General features: G+C 41.5%; 1 protein-coding gene across 2 annotated transcripts in view; it reads right to left on the reverse strand.

The window, feature by feature from the left end:
• HNF4G (hepatocyte nuclear factor 4 gamma) overlaps positions 1 to 16,717 on the reverse strand; it is a 57,631-nt gene that overhangs the window by 33,426 nt on the left and 7,488 nt on the right. The gene's annotated exons all lie outside the window — the stretch shown is intronic.

Here is a 16,717-nt window from a genome sequence, read left to right on the forward strand (position 1 = left end):
CTACATTATAGATTTGCCTCGAATTGTCCTGTACCACTTCCGCCCTGCTCCAATACACAAAAGAGCAACAATGTATAGCACTTCTCACACAGTTGATTCAAGCACACAATAGCAGTTGTTAGAAACCAATGATCATCTTCCAAAGCAACTACTCTATTCCAAACTTTAAAATGGAAAGCGTAATGCTGCTGGTCAACAAAAGAAGTTTAAAGACTGTCTCAAGGCAAATCTTTAAAAATGTAGTATAAACAACTGGCCTGCGAGCGCTCCAGTTGGAGAACAGCCTTCACCAAAGGTGTCATGGGCTTTGAAGACACTCGAACTCAGGACGCAAGGGAGAAACGTGCTAAGAGGAAGGCACGCTTGGCAAATACACACCGTGGTCATCTCCCGCCTGGAAACCAATGTCCGCACTGTGGAAGGACGTGTGGATCCAGAATTGGTCTCCACAGTCATTTACAGACTCATTGTTAAAATCGTGTTTATGGAAGACAATCTTACTTGGCTACAAGTGATCGCCAAAGAGAAGAAGAGCTTGCTGGTTTCCCACAGGCATCTGGCTGGCCACTGAGAACAGGATACTAGACTAGAGGGATGATTGGCCTGATCTAGCAGGCTCTTATGTTCTTATTAGCTTTCTCCATCCTTGGTTTTTTCCAGCCTTCTTGAGATTTGTTGCCATGTGACAAATCATAGCTAAAATATTGTGGTATCTCATTCTGTTGCATACCTGCACAATTTTTGAACCACCAAGCTGAGCACAGACCCACTATACCCAAGTTTGTGAGCCTGCCATTTGCTTAGCACTACTTCTGGGCTACACAATCAGGGACACACAAAATCTAAAGGGCAAAAGTGTTGTTTGTGTCTCCTGATTTCCTTCTACTAGGGAGAAAAGTGGGGGTTGGGGTTATGTCCTAAAATATAACCTATAAAGCTTTGAAAGGGGGAAAGAGACAAAAGGCCTCTTCTGTGCTGACATACCACAGATGAGAGTGGGGGGTGGGGTGACTGTTTTTTCAAAGGATTGTAATCAGAGACAGCAGGTATTTGATCCAACCATCTCAGATCTCGGAGACGGCGACACGTGCTTTGCTTCCAGAGCTACATCCATCTGCCCTGTGGTGCCCCAGCCAAACTGGGCAAACATAGCCAGAGGTCTAAAGATCTCTGTATAGGTCATGAACCTATGAGGCTACAGGAATTGTTGAAATGAATACTCTGTGTTCCAGATGCTGTGAGTCAGGGCTTCCCATGCTGTTCTCAAGCTAGAAATGCCTGCCTCTAATCCCAATGACTTTAGAAGCGACGATGAATCTCTCTCATTGCCTCTGCCCTTTTCCCATTCCCAAGCATAGCATCTGATTTAACAATAGCCATAAATGCTTGCTTGTAATTATATGGCACGCATCAACTGCAGCCCTGTATAGGGAAGAAGCACCACAACATTGCAGGGAGGGGGTTGGCCTGTTGTCCTCTGATCGTGAACGCAGCATCCTTGTACATCAGAGTGGAGGTTTCCTTCTCTGACGTCACTCTTACCATTTTCTCCCCTTCAGCTTTCCTTGCCTTACATTCTTCAGAGCTTTCCAACAGAAAGCAATAGTTGGAAACTCTTGATAACCATGCAAACTGGGACTTGTCTGGATAACACTGACCCTGCAGTGGTGGTGAAAAACGGTTTGGCTGACATTCAAATGTGAATTTACCTAATTTGCAACTTCTGAAACAAAGTCCACCCCTGAAAAAAGGAAACTCCACATCGGCAGAGTGATCACTTGCTTTGAAGCAGTTGACTGGCAGAAAGGGAAACCTCCTTCCAATCCACACACAGCCTGCAGCAAACCCAGAGGTGGGGTGGGGGTTGATTGTTCTGTGATAAACTCAGCTAGCTGTGACCATGAGATCTGGCTTATTTCACTAGAATTCCTAGACCATCTATCACACTCTTTTCCTTAGTAAACACATGAAAAAGTATTAATAGATGCTGAGGACTGGTGATTACCATAGGTGCAAGGAGAAGATTTTAATTTGTCTTCGTTTAGATTGGCACTTAATGGTAGATTGCAGTGATTTTAATGGAACACCTTTCTTCACAAGGACTGCAATCCACATTAAGCTAGCTCAAACCCTATTAAGCCAATTAGTTCATCATGCAAGCCTGATCTTTACCACGTGGCATTCTTTACTCCCACATTGCAGCTGAGAGCTGTAATTTATTTCAGCAGCATTTCTGACCTGCAGTGGATTGTAGCCAAAGTACTTAGGATCAGGCTCTATATTGGGCAGCTGTTACTACTAAGAAACTGTAGAATAATTTTGGTTTCCGAAACAGTTTCCAATCTCTTCTGTGTTTACTCTCATAGCAACCTTGTAAAACATGTGTAAAATAGGAGCAATGATGACATGAGGAACAAGGAGTGAAGCACAGCCCCTTGGTCAAGCTCAGGCAATGAGTCTATGATGTAGAACTCGAATCCAGGCCTTCAGTTTCCAAACCTCTACTCACTAGATAAGGAGATCAAAGGAAGCACCCTCCCCATCCTCTGTGTTTCAGACCATTTGACTATTCCTCAGGAAAATTTGCGTCTCTGGTCAGTACGGCTATCGGGGAATTATGATAGAAATGGGAGCAGAGATTGCTGGTGTCTCCTTTTCCATCTGATGTCTAACAAAAATTGGTGCAGTGAACACAATTGTTAGTCCCTGTTGTTTTCAGTTTGAAAACAATCTGTAATTGATGACTCCCCTTCCCCGCATTTGCATAGCTTTTCCTTTGCACTGAAATGAATTGTGCAGAACGTAACGTAATAAATTAACTAGGCAACTTTCCATCACAGTGAGGTGACCAACCGTTTCGTCAGAAGCCAAACTGCAGTGCAATGGAAGCATCACTGCATGTGACAAACACAGGTCGGAAGATAAATCAATGCCTTCATACATCCTTACTGGGCAGTCGCTAGTCCTATATGCTGAGTGACTAGTGTTAAGAACAATGAAGTAGACCTATATTACGTGTGTATGCCATAGGCACTTACGCTCTAAAAAATGTCAGAAAGCAATTCATTATCTGTTGGTAATACTGCTCAAGTCAGGAATTATGGTTGGAATGCTAAGCAGCGTTGGGAGATTGCTCCTGCATTGCATGCCTGATGGAATGGTCTCCCCTCTCCTGCCTGTGTTGGGGGCAAGCTTGGGATGACAGAAGGGGGAGGAGGGAAGGGAAGGAAAGAAAGCCATTGTACTGGTTCTCACAAGCGCAACTGTTTATATATTTGCACAAACACACACACACACGGGAAAAAACAATCACGATAAATTGTCTTAAAATACACTGGGTTTTGCCATTTATCTTTAGTTACAGTGGTACCTCGGGTTACATACACTTCAGGTTACATACGCTTCAGGTTACAGACTCCGCAAACCCAGAAATAGTGCCTTGGGTTAAGAACTTTGCTTCAGGATGAGAACAGAAATCGCGTGGCGGTAGTGCGGTGGCAGCGGGAGGCCCCATTAGCTAAAGTGGTGCTTCAGGTTAAGAACAGTTTCAGGTTAAGAACGGACCTCCGGAATGAATTAAGTACGTAACCAGAGGTACCACTGTATAACCTACATGGATCTCACTCTATGAGTCCACCACTGAAATTGTTGAATGACATCTGGACTAGGACTGGACAAACCAGTTTGCTTCTGTTCCATATTACTTTCATATGCATTCACTTAGTCTATTTCATTCTTTTCCCATATATATGGCTTATTTTTGTTTGAAAAAGAAAAGAAAATCCACGTCAAAAAAATCACTTAAACATATTTTTTTACTTTATTTATTTAAAATATGCATTTCACAATGCGTTTTGTCAAAATTATTTTATTTGAAAAACCATGCACTTTAAATGCACTTTGATACTTTTTTTAAGCCAAGAATTGCACTCCCACATTTGGAGAAGTGCAAAATCCAATTTTTAGAGATGTTCAGATCTGCAAATTAGCCAGCGAGATGCAAACCAGGTCATTTTGTATGCATCTCAGACATCCTAACGTAGGCTACACTGTCTCTTAATAAAATCTAATTTAATGGCCTAACTTTAGGTAGGTTGTATACCCCCTCCCCCCAAAAAAGAGCTTGACTATGCATCCACAGCTTCCTCTTTTTATTATTTTTATTATTATTATTATCATCGCCTGCAGCAAATGCAAGATAGAAAACAAAAATTACTGTAGGCCATCATTGTTCTTTCTCCTTGGGAGTACTGTTCCTAATCCAATCTCCCAGATTTATTTTGGAAATATCCACGATGGCGAGAAGGACTGTATTTAAAAATTAAAATAATATACAATTCAATACTGAGCACTTTCACAGCACACGGATCAAAAATGGGTAAATCTTAAAAACAAAAACATTGGCTGTAATAACAGCCTTTCTCCCCAAGGGGCCTCTGTAAGTTTACATTAAAAATAATGGCTGCACAGCACTGAGCATAATAAAAGCATGGAATGGACCGGGTTTCAAACCCACCTCCAATACCATCACTTATCTATGCAAGGTAAATTAGTCTCTCCATCAAATACAGAAAAGCTAGACTCTCTGTGGGAAACATTTACTTTCTTGCGTACTTCTTCCACCGCATATATTTCGTGAGCTCTTACACACCTAATCTAATAACCATTAGTAGGACAATAAAATGGCATAAAGTGAAGGGAAGGGCACTAAAGTAATCCTATCCCAACCTGTTTATTTAGCCATGCTTCTTAATGACAGACCTTCGTACCAGGCAATGCCTGTGGCTAAGGAGAGCATCACACAACCAGTTTTCCCACACCCACCTCAGCCCAGAAGTTCTGGAGAGCTTTTCTCTAATGTAGAATCCGTAGAATTCACGTACTTGTCCAGTTTCGCTCAGGGAATTTTGCTGCCTGTACGAGATGCTTCTCCCCACTGCCCACTCCACGTGTAGAAAACTGATCGGACTGGCAACTGAATGTTACTTCAGCACTGGGGACAAGGCAATGTCATCCACCACACCTGTTGTCGGGGAGCTAGCTTGTTGGCTGGGGCAGGACTTATGGCACATACGTTCTGTTGCTCTCCAGCTTCTACCACCTGAGGTGGCTGATGATCAAGCCATTCCTGGTCACTTTAAACCCATTTTGTCGTGTTTCTGACATGAGCCCTTCCCATGTGATCTGTTGTGTCACCTTTGTGCTATGGGATGGGGCAGTTCTGCTGTGTCTCCCACACAATATGAAGATAAGAGTTTGAAGGCAAGAGCGCAGCATGCAGGGTTAGTGCAGATATGCAAGAAATAGCCATTACCCATAGGATGAAAAGAGGCACTCCTTATTCTACGAAAGCACAGATCAAATGCCTCTTCTAAAATGGCAATTGCTACTTCCAGTTTTTTAGTATGCATATAAAAATAACATATTTGGGTTTGGTTTTTTTTAGAACTCTGCATGTTTAGAATAAAAGTTCATTCAATCTAAAGCTTTTTAAAAATCAGATCAATTAAGTTTTACAGCTCGCAGAAAGAAACAATACACATACATTTTACTGGGGTCCATATTTAGATTTTGAGATTATTATTATTATTATGGATTCTTTTAGTTATCTGGATTATATTCTTATATTTTTATTGCTAAATTTTATTATGAATAGTGTTTAATTTTACTTTATAGTTATTAATATGATATACTTTTATTAGTCTATTGCTTATATGACTATCTGAATTTTGTTATGTTTGCAATAGATAACTCTATCAAATCTATCTGTGCAAGCTATTTTTCTCCTTATAAGCAGCACAGCAGTATCTCACTGTAGTAGTGAAACTGCTACAATTAGCAAGGTAATGATAACTACTGCCACCAGAGGAGCTTGGAGACTGGAAGTGCTCTGCTGAAGAAATGTCCTGACTCCTGTTGTTTTCGCAGAGGATCTGTATTCAAACTTGCTTGAGAAAAGTTTGATCTTAAGGTTTATGGCACCTGTAGGCAATATAGCTCTTTTTATGGCAAAAGGGGGAGCAATAGATCCTAAGCAAACACTGATAAGCTCTCTGTTCTGAGAAGTCTCCACCTACCTAAGTGTCCTGACATTGGAAAGCCCCACAGACTGATAAGGGAAAGCAGCTAAACCTTTCTAAAAAGAATGTTGTTTCCAGGGCCATCTTAAGTATATCCCACGCCGTGGTGCAAATATCCCTCCGGCGGTCCCCCCCCCCCTTTCCCAGAGTTGTCAACCTTTTTACGGCACTGCTGGCAGCTTTGCGGGGCTGGAGGAGGCAGGCAGTGGCTAGAGGGCGGCTTCTCCAGCAGGAAAGAGGCGGAGGCTCCGGGCGCGGTGTGGGGCACGCAAGGGCAGCAAGCTGACGCCAGGAGGCGCCATGCCCAGCCTCCGCCTCTTCCCTGGTGCCCTCCAGAATTTGGCACCCCACACCACTTGCCTCTATGGGCAAGACGCCCCTGGTTGTTTCATATAGTAAAATGAATGACTCAAAATGGAGAAATATTGCAGCTACACAAATATTTTGTACACACCTGTGCACCAACACACAATGTGTCAAATGTACCCGGTTACTCTAAACCAGGGTGGTCCAATGCCTATCCCGAGGGCCGCATGCAACCCTTGAGGTCTTTTTGGGTGGCCCTAGTCCGCAGCCATGCAGATCCACCATATAGTATGTGCTTCTGTTCAAGGGAACTGAGATGATTTGGATGGCTGCTGTGACACCAAGATGACACAGTCACAACCATTCTCACACATAAAGTCAACTGTAGTCAGTTATACAAGCCAACGGATGGCCCTGCGCCAGTCACACTGTCTCTCAGGCCTTTGCAGGGCTGTTGTGAAGCTATAATGGGGAAGGGGAAAGGACCCTTCAATATTGCATATTGAGGTCCTTGGAAGAAAAGCTGAATCGTATATAAACGACACATCAACATGCCACCTCTTTGGGAAGCTTAATATAGTATGCTTGCCTAGCTTTTGTTAACATGATGCCCTCCAGATGCTTGGGACTACAATTCCCATAAGCCCTGGCAAGCACCAACAGGGATACCAAACCATTTAGGGCTTTATAGGTTGACAGAAGTATCTTAAAATAGGCCCTGTGATGAACCAGCAACCAGTGTAGTTCTTTCAAGACAGGTGTAATGTGTGTCCAGCCAGTAGGACCTACCAGTACCATGGCTGCTGGGTTCTGCAACAGTTTCCACCCTGTCGTCGAGAAGATCCTCACAGAGAGCTAATGTCACAGAAAAACAAGGGGGGAAATAACCAGGAAGAGAGAAGTAGCCAATTGAGGAGTGGGAAATTAGCAACACCCTTGTCTGTCTGAGGCAAAATAATCCCTTGTGCCTGTTTGCTGTTTGGAGAATATAAGCATATGAAGAACAAACCCTGGCTCAGGTTAAATCCAGTTCGGATATCTATCTCTCTTACACACAAGCACACATACCTCCTCTCATTTCCCTGCAAACCTAGTTATTTTATCTACCTCAACAAACAAGCTACTCTACCTTGTCATTTCAATTTTCACATATTTTCTGTTTGTGTATTAGTTCTATGATTCAACGAAATCTCATCTCAACCCACTGCCATAAGCAACTGTCTGGAACAAAGCTCTTTCTCAAATTCAATCTCAAACAAAATGAAAAGAAGCAGGGAGGGGGGAGAGAAAGCAAAGGGGGGGGGGAGAAAGTGGACCACAACCAATCCTATGAGTCCCATTCTCACAGGTTCGGCAAATTCTTTTTTATTCATCAACAGACCTGAGCTTGAAGAGGCGGCTACTTCTGCTGCTGCAGAGTTAACAACAAAAGGATTAAACAAAATAAGATCTTCCAAGAAAGCGTGTGTGTGTGTGTGTGTGTGTGCGCGCGCGCTTATGTGTGTGTTGGTTGTTAACTCAGCACACAGCTAAACACAGTAACTTTCTACTAAATACCCAAACATGTTTTATCTATCTATCTATCTATCTATCTATCTATCATCTCTATCTATCTATCATCTACACACACACGCACAAATATTCTCCCTTAGGGAAAGTGTCTTCAGTTATGTGTATGTTAGACATCTCCTGAAGGCATACCTTGGTGCTTAAGCTTTCCCAGCACTGTAATGCTGGGCCCTATACCTTTTGTACAGCTTGATGCTGTTTTTATTCACATTATAAATTTTATACTAGCAATTTCATTGTCTTTTGACACACGTTGCTTATAGATTGTTTCAATAATAAGCAGTCTAGAATTTATTTTTCTAAATAAATGAAATGAATAATAAAAAGAAATCTCCCAGTCCCACTCAAGTCTTGTTTCAATAAAAAGATTTATTTATTTATTTATAAATAAATAATAATAATATCCCAGCCTCTCCCAAGTCTTATCTATAGCTTCCCCCTTGATGTCTGCAGGTCCAGTAAAGATGTCCTCATTAGGGTCAAACTACATGTGACATTTGTCAGATGCTTTGCTCTTGCATAGCTGATATTCTAATAAAATAATCAATAGCCAGGAAATGGGAGAAGTGGGCTCTACCCCTTTGCCCCCAGTGCAGTCCCAACTGGAATCTTCCTTCCTCATCTATTCTCCTAGGCAGGGGGCAGCTCCCATTGCCACCTCTAGCATCACACTCTCTTCCCTCCCTTTTTAGCTCTATGAGGAGCCATAAAAAAGAACAGGCAGCACAGGGTCCAAATCTCACATGGTTCTGCCTGTGATGAGACTTCAGAATCCTTACTGTAAAAGGAAAAGTCATTGCACCTCCTTAGCCTGTAGTCTCTCGCATAACCCCAGAGTCCCGGTAAGTCCTTTCACTACAGATTGGGTGAACACAACACCCGTTCCTTTCTCCATGGAAAAAACATTGCCTTTGTTTCTTTTCTCTTCTAAAGGTTTCCTGAAGCTATTTACAAATGGCACAGCAGACTTACTATACAAAGGAATGTCCTTTGATCACCTTTAAAGCACTACTGTCTGAGTTTAGGGTAAAGAAAGTGTTGTGGTTGTCTGAGAAATTGTTTTGTGCCAATTTCCTGCCTTTACAGAATCCATCGCTGCATAAATGAATAACTGAGGGAGGCTTGGGATAGTTTTACTAATGAAAACCGAAACAAACAAGCATTATCTATTAGAAGTTGAATAAAAATAATCGCTTGTAGGAACACACACACACAGTGATCATTACCAATTGTTCATACTTGATAGGATGATTATTCTTAGCAGAATTCTCAGTAAACTCATTAGAAACTTTGTTTTACATTTGATGTCAAGACATTTCAAATGTTCCAAGTTTGTAAAGGTTTCTCTGCATTGTACTAGCCTGTACCATGAATTATTTGCTAGACAGGCATTCTTGTACTAGCTCACTCCGCCCTCCCAAAAGTGCATAAGATCATTTTGAAATTACAGCAATTACTCACATGGATAATATGAGGGGAGAAATATTTAAATGGGTTTTTAGTTTCTGCTAATACAATTTAGCCTCTGTAAATAAGGAAGACGATATACCATCAAGTCATCCATCAGTTGTTTGCAAACCACCCGGAAAAGCTTTCTGGACCACAATGTGAAAACCTCTGATCTATTTATTCTGTAAATGTGTGCGTCGAGAGACCACCAGGCACATACGCAGTTATCAAGATGCTGTGTGACGGGAAAAATAAAAATAAACATACTAATGACACTGTATAACAGTATGTGGGTAAGGCATTTTACCCTTAAATTACATTACTAATGAGGTATATAAAGTGGCTCTAAATGGATTTAGGTCAAGCTGTAAGGCTGCCCTTTAGCAGCTTATTGATTTTCAACAGTGATCTAGAATGTCATATCCCAATAACAGAATTAAATGCTTCTCGTCAGCATGGGGAGATAGGCTACTGACAATCCCATCTCACACATCAGATTTCCATCCGGCTATGGATAATCCAAAATTCTTCAAATAACACACACACACACAAACATTCCTTGGCTGAATCAGAAAACACTAAGATAATGCTGCAGGGGTAGTCATGGATGAAAGGACAACTTCCTGTAGGAAATTGATGTTATGCAACTCCTTTCAGAGAGTGTAAAGACAAGGGGCTTGTTTTAACAAGTCAGTGTTGAAGAATTAGAAATGAGCTGGAAACTACCAGATAGCATTATAATACAAACTGCTTCCTGAATCCGAGTGAATCATTTTGCGCTGAATTTGGAGTTGTGACACCAATCTCTTCCTTGACGGCTTCAGCAGTGATGCAGCAACAGCTTAGAAGCACAAAAGCACCTAGAGATTGAGGGTGGCTCATAGATCATGTAGTCCATCCCCTATTTGAAGCAGGAAATCAAACGAGCGAGAACATCACTAACAGATAGCTGCCCAGCTTCTGCTTAAAGACCACCAGGGAGGGAGAGTCCTCAGCCACGCTGGTGGGTATTTGGTTCTATTGTCAAAGTGTTCTTACCATCAAAACATTTTGCCTAATATTGCACCCAAGCCTTCCTGCTTGTACCTTAAGTCCATTAGATCCAGACCTGTCCTGTTGGGTAGTATAAGGCCACATTTGTAAGAAATTGATCATTTAGACTTCCGGGTTAGCGCCATCGACTAATGGCGGATTCCCTCTGAGCTCCGGAGGGAATCGGCTCCGCAGGATTGGGTCTTGCCACTGCGGCGACGCGGGGACCCTCAAAAATCACAGGCGGTGAATCCTGTGAACCTGGTGACTCAGCGGGCACCATTTGCGCCCCCCGACCTGCGAAGGAGCCTTTTTAAAGGCTTCGGAACGGGGGACGGGGTGAGCGGCGCGGTGCTGAGAGTCGACTGCTTCTCCTGCGGAGTGAAGCCGCATTGCCATGGTCGGAGAGCGCTGACTTCTTCTTGTGAACAATTGGATTCTAAAAGTAACAACCCGTGAGTACTACGGAAATTGGAACTGTAAAGAAATTTTTTTTTAAGAATTAGGCACGATCGGGGAAGGTGTAAAAAGGAAGTCTGCCTCCCCATCTTGTAAACAAGTTAAAGCAAGGACCTGCTAACTAAGGTCGAGAGAACCTCTTTTTTCCTTCTTTGGTAAAAGACTTTAATTTTACGGTTTGGCAGGATAAGAAATCTTGCTGGAGGATAAAGAGCTAATTTTGGGAGCTGAAGTGCCACCCTCCCGGACCCGGGAGTGTTCCGCGAGAGAGCCTGTTGATGAGGTACTAAAGAGTTTGACAGCTGTCAAATTAGCTGTCAAGACGGAAAAAGAGAACATTATTTCTGTTGCTTCTGCTGGTTATATCTGTTACAATTTTGTTACAATTTGTTGAAAACAAGGAAGAACTGATACAAACTAACTGGATTTTTGGATTTGAACTGGAATGAATATTAAGAAACCAAAATCCCTCTAGAGGGGGTTTTGGGACATTACAAGAATGGCTGGAGGAGGGAGAATTCAGGCTGAATTGGACAGAGTCTTTGTTCTCTTGGGAAAGTTACAAGGCCAAATTGTACAAGGCTATAAATGTTACAACTCTGGACTCAACTGTCAACAATATCATTGAATCTGATAAGGATTTGAATCAGGAAGTTTATTCAACTGAACAGAAAGAGAAACTTGACAACTTTGAGAATTTGGAGAAGGAGACATATGTTGTCCCTGAAGAAAAGGAAGGAGGAGCTGTAATTCTGCAGATGATGAAGGAGGACTTGAGGTCTGACATGATGGTAATGAAGGAAAATAAGAACTTGATGTGGAAAATCTGGCCTGAATTGGAGATTGAAAAAAGGAGAGATCTCCTTATGTGGAGATCTGAAGACCTAAGGATTACAAATTTGCTTAAGGTGGAGGTTGGAGCCTTGGGGACATTTGGACTTGAAAGGAGTAAGAAACAAGATCTGGGCTCAACTTTTAAGTATGGAGGACTGGTTGGAAGAAACATGGATCCTGAAGGGCCAGAGCTTCTCCGAGATTTGGTGTTTAATTTTAAGGACTATCAAAAAAACCGGCAGAGAGGAATTGAGAGAGAATTAAGAGCCTCGGATGTGAGATCTCCAGGCTAATACTAGATTAAGACTGATGGACATTTGTTGGGGACTGAAACTGGGAAAGGGGGGGTGGGGTTTGGGAATCCAAAGGGTACATAATTATAATGTGTTTTGTTTTTATTTTGTTTTTGTAATGTGTATGAAAATTTGGAAATTCGTGGAAGGGAATTTGGGTCGACTTTAGAAAGAATGTTTTAAGAATGTGTATTGATGTATAAGTATTGATGTTTAAGTTTGGAGAAGGTAAAATTGGTTTTTTAAAATGAACTAAATTAAATGAAAATAAGGTTAGCAAAAATAAATTGAGGAAATGGATGAAAGAGAAAAAGTAAAATAATAATATGTTAAATTAAGTATAGAAATAGGTTAAAAAATATGGATAAGGATTTGCTGAATTAACAATTTGAACTGGAATACAAGAAAGGGAGGTATGAGGAGGTCAGGGAAATATGTTATTGAAAAATAGGTATTGTGAACTTTATGTGTTTTTAATCTTTTTTGCTTTTTCCTTTTTGATTCTTTTTTATTGTATTAAATTTGAAAATCTTAATAAATATATATATTTTTTTAAAAAGAAATTGATCATTTAGTGTGGTGGCAACTACACTTTGGAACTCCCTGCCTGCTGAGATCAAGAAGGTGCCAGCATCCTTGTCCTCACAGTGCCCAACCAGATTGCTTATGGGATGCTCCCAGAGCAGGATCTGTGCACTCTTCTCATCCAGCTAAAACCACTGGGAAGCTGCATCCCAAAGTTTATGCGTCTATCCAGACTTCCACTCAAGAATGCAGCTAGAACCTCTGGAGATCTGTCGGCCCCCTCTGGAGGAGGGAGGAGGGAGTCAGCTGTGACTCACCTAGCCCAGCAAGAAGTCTCTTCTTCCTCTGAACTGTATTTACTCATGTAATGCTCGTTTGTTTGTTTATACACAAGTACAGAGCAAAATGAAAGTGAAGCCTAGGCTATTTCTTTGTAATGCTGAACCTATTGTTTGTTGGGTTTTGTTGTTTTTTCATTTGTTAACTGGTTTCTCTCCCATGTATTCTGATAATAAATGGGTATCTGTTGTAAGGCCACAGCTCACTGTTGTTTGAGCACAGCTTGCTGTAGAAAAGAGGTGTGTAAATAAACTGAATTAAATAAGAATATCACAAATGTTGGTAAAAAGCCATTTCTGTGTGATATGCTAGCCGGAAGGTGACTATTTAGATACTTCTCAACTGCATGTTTGTTGTCCAAAACATAATACAGCCGTACATTGATTCTTGAATGGAATCCATTCCAGAAGTCCGTTCGACTTCCAAAAATGTTTGAAAACCAAGGTGCAGCTTCCAAGTGGTTGTAGAAGCTTCCTGCACTCAATCAGAAGCCTCAGAAGCCACATCGGACGTTCGGCTTCCAAAAAACATTCGCAAACTGGAACACTCACTTCCAGGTTTTTGGCATTCGGGAGCCAAAACGTTTGAGTCACAAGGCATTCCAGAACCAAGGTATGACTGTGTGGGAATAGATATTTAGCCACTGGGGTAGTCTAGTTAGTTTCACTTTTAAGGACTATTAGTCTCTCCCTCCCTACCCCCCCCCCGTGTGTGTGTGTGTGTGTGTGTGTTTTAGGTTTCCAGTCACAAAGACTAGTCAGTTTCACTTCTTTGATTCCAGTTACCGATGGACTGGAGCCCAGAGAAGATTAGACAGATTCCTAACTGCTTAACAGCACAGAACAATGGAACAACATAACATAAGCATTCAACACTGAGTTTTGCAAGAAGTTTGGATCCATTTGTGGGCCTCTCAGCCAAGTTTCTAAAAGATACAAAGCACCCACGTTTCAAAATTTGCTTTTAACCATTTTACCTGCATCAAAGAGAACAAGAACTGGCAGATTTGGCCATCAGCTTAAGATGCAAAGCCTCTGTCTTCAGTGTGATTTAATACAAAATACTATGAAGCATTTCAACTGGCTCTGTGCTTCCTTAAGAATAAAATTTCACAAACAAGGAAGCCTTGCCAGAAATAAATGGGCAGGCAATGGACAGTGTCAACTAGTAATTTCCAGACTTAAAATAAAATTTAAAAATTAGGATGGACCACGTTAGGATGGACAATAGATACCACCTTCAGTGCTCTGGAGAAAAGTATCACAGAAATTTCAGTATCCATAGCATGTAGCCTTATCCTATGACCACTCTGACAAACATATTTTGCTGCACTGTTTCAAAACCCTGCAAAACCTGTTTGGCAACAGGTGGTGGGAACAGGACAAAAGAAATGCATCTGAACCTGAAGGGAAATTATATCTCCACTTTACACTCTTTTTATAAAAAAGGGTTTTATCCAACTAAGTTATATTCAGAGTAGAACTGAAGAGATAAGCTAGTCATGTTTATTAATTTCAATAGGTCTCCTTTGAGTAGGACTAGTATTGGCTACAGTCCAATATTTTGGCTTTCCTTGGGACTTTATTCTATATTCTGTCCTTAATAGCAACTTCCCCATAGATCCTCTTTACAACCAACTTCCTGCAGCACAGCAATGATCTTTGAAGGGAGCATACAGTAGCTTTTCTTTCTATATTTTACAGACTAATGGTAATCATGGGGACCTTGATCAGGTACAAAATAAGCTTCTTCTTTAGTGATCAGTCATAACCAAGTTAGATTGCCTTCCATGAACACGGTCTTAACAGTGAGTCTGTAAGTGTCTGTGGAGGCCAATTCTGGATCCACACATGGGGAGAGAGGTTTCTGGGCAGGAGTTGATCAAGGTGAAGGTTTGCCAAATGCGCCTTCCTCTTAGTACGTTTCTCCCTTTCGTCCTGAGTTCAAGCATCTTCAAAGTCCATGAGACCTTTGGAAAAGGCTGTTCTCCAATTGGAGTGCTCACAAGCCACTGTTTCCCAATTGTTGGTGTTTATCCTACATTTTTTTTTTAGATTTGCCTTAAGAAAGTCTTTAAACCTCTTTTGTTGACCACCAGCATTACGCTTTCCATTTTTAAGTTTGGAATAGAGTAGTTGCTTTGGATGAAGATAATCAGGCAACTGAAAATAACGAATCCAATGAAGTTGATGTTGAAAAATCATTGCCTCAGCACTGATCTTTACTTCTTCCAGTACATTGGCATTAGTCTGCCTGTTTTCCCAAGTGATATGTAGAATTTTTTAGAGACACAATTGATGGAAGCTTTCAAGGAGTTGGAGATGGCGCTTATAAGTGGTCCACGTTTCACAAGCGTACATTAAGGTTGGTAGCACAATAGCTTTGTAAACAAGAATTTTGGTTTCCCTGCAAATGCCCTGGTCCTCAAACACTCTGCACTTCAATTGGGAGGGTGTCGGTTAAGTGCAGGATCCCTTGAGCTTTTATTCACCAGGTCCTATGGTTCTTCTTTGAACCTCAGCCTTAGCATTGGCATATGTTTCTTTCTTAGTGGTGAAGTTTCTATCTCTTTGTCAGATCTGAAAGGCCTTCCTTTTCTTGTCAATAATGCATTCAATCTCACTATCATTCTCATCAAACCAGTCCTGGTGTTTCTTGGTTTGGTATCCAATAGTATGTTTGCAGGCTGCAATAATGGATGTTCTTAGCTTGGTCCAGTGTTCCTCAGTGTTATCAAGGAACTCTAAAAGCAGATGGTCCTTAAGCAATCCTGCTTAATGGGATCTTGAAGGGCTTGAGCATGGGTAGGCAAACTAAAGCCCCGGGGCTGGATCCAGCCCAATCGCTTTCTAAATCCAGCCCATGGACGGTCTGGGAATCAGTGTGTTCTTACATGAGTAGAATATGTCCTTTTATTTAAAATGCATCTCTGGATTATTTGTGGGGCATAGGAATTCATTCATTTATTTATTTTTCAAAATATAGTCCGGCCCCCCACAAGGTCTGAGGGACAGTGGACCGGCCCCCTGCTGAAAAGGTTTGCTGAGCCCTGGACTTGAGTGTTCATTTTGCACCTTGGTTTCCTTCCTTGAAACCTGTGTTGAGGTATAATCTTGATAGCCATCGTGGAAGGTATTGATTGGTGATCTGTCCAGCAGTCGTCAGCACTTGTCATAGCTCTGGTAAGGAGCACATCACAGCGATCTTCAACTCAAACAATTACAGTACATAGTCTAAGAGGTGTCAGTGGTTCAACTGAGGGTGCCCCCATGATGTTTTAAATTTATCTTTTTGTCAAAAGAGTGTGTTGGTAATAACAAGGTTGCGCACTGCACATATAGTCAAAAATAAGATTCTATTCTGGTTGCTGTTGCCAATTCCTTCTTTCCCAATAGTTACACAGATTGAAATCTTACCCAACTCTTGCATTAAAATCACCCAGGAGGATAATGTTATCCTCCTTAGGCATCTCTGATAGGATGGCATCCAGCTGAGAATAAAAAAATTCTTTAATGTCTTCAATGGCATCCAGTGTTGGTGCACAAGCACTTAAAATAGTAGCCTGTCGGTTTTTGGTGAGTTTTATTCGAAGGGTTGAATGAGCATTAATGCCGGTAGGGACTTCTGACAAGAGCTTCAGAGGATTGCTTTTGATAGCAAAGACTACTCCATGTATTCAATATTCTTGTTCAGGTGAGACTTTCCCACTCACCACAAGAAGGTCATGATCCAGTGAGTGAGACAAAATAAGCATGTGCTTTAGGAATGGGGAAAGCTTGGTTTGCATTTTAATGCAAGCAAACCTAATTTGCACTACCTGAAACAATATAT

This window comes from Podarcis raffonei, chromosome 7 (assembly GCF_027172205.1).
Source record: "Podarcis raffonei isolate rPodRaf1 chromosome 7, rPodRaf1.pri, whole genome shotgun sequence".
In the NCBI taxonomy this organism is placed as follows: Eukaryota; Metazoa; Chordata; class Lepidosauria; order Squamata; family Lacertidae; genus Podarcis; species Podarcis raffonei.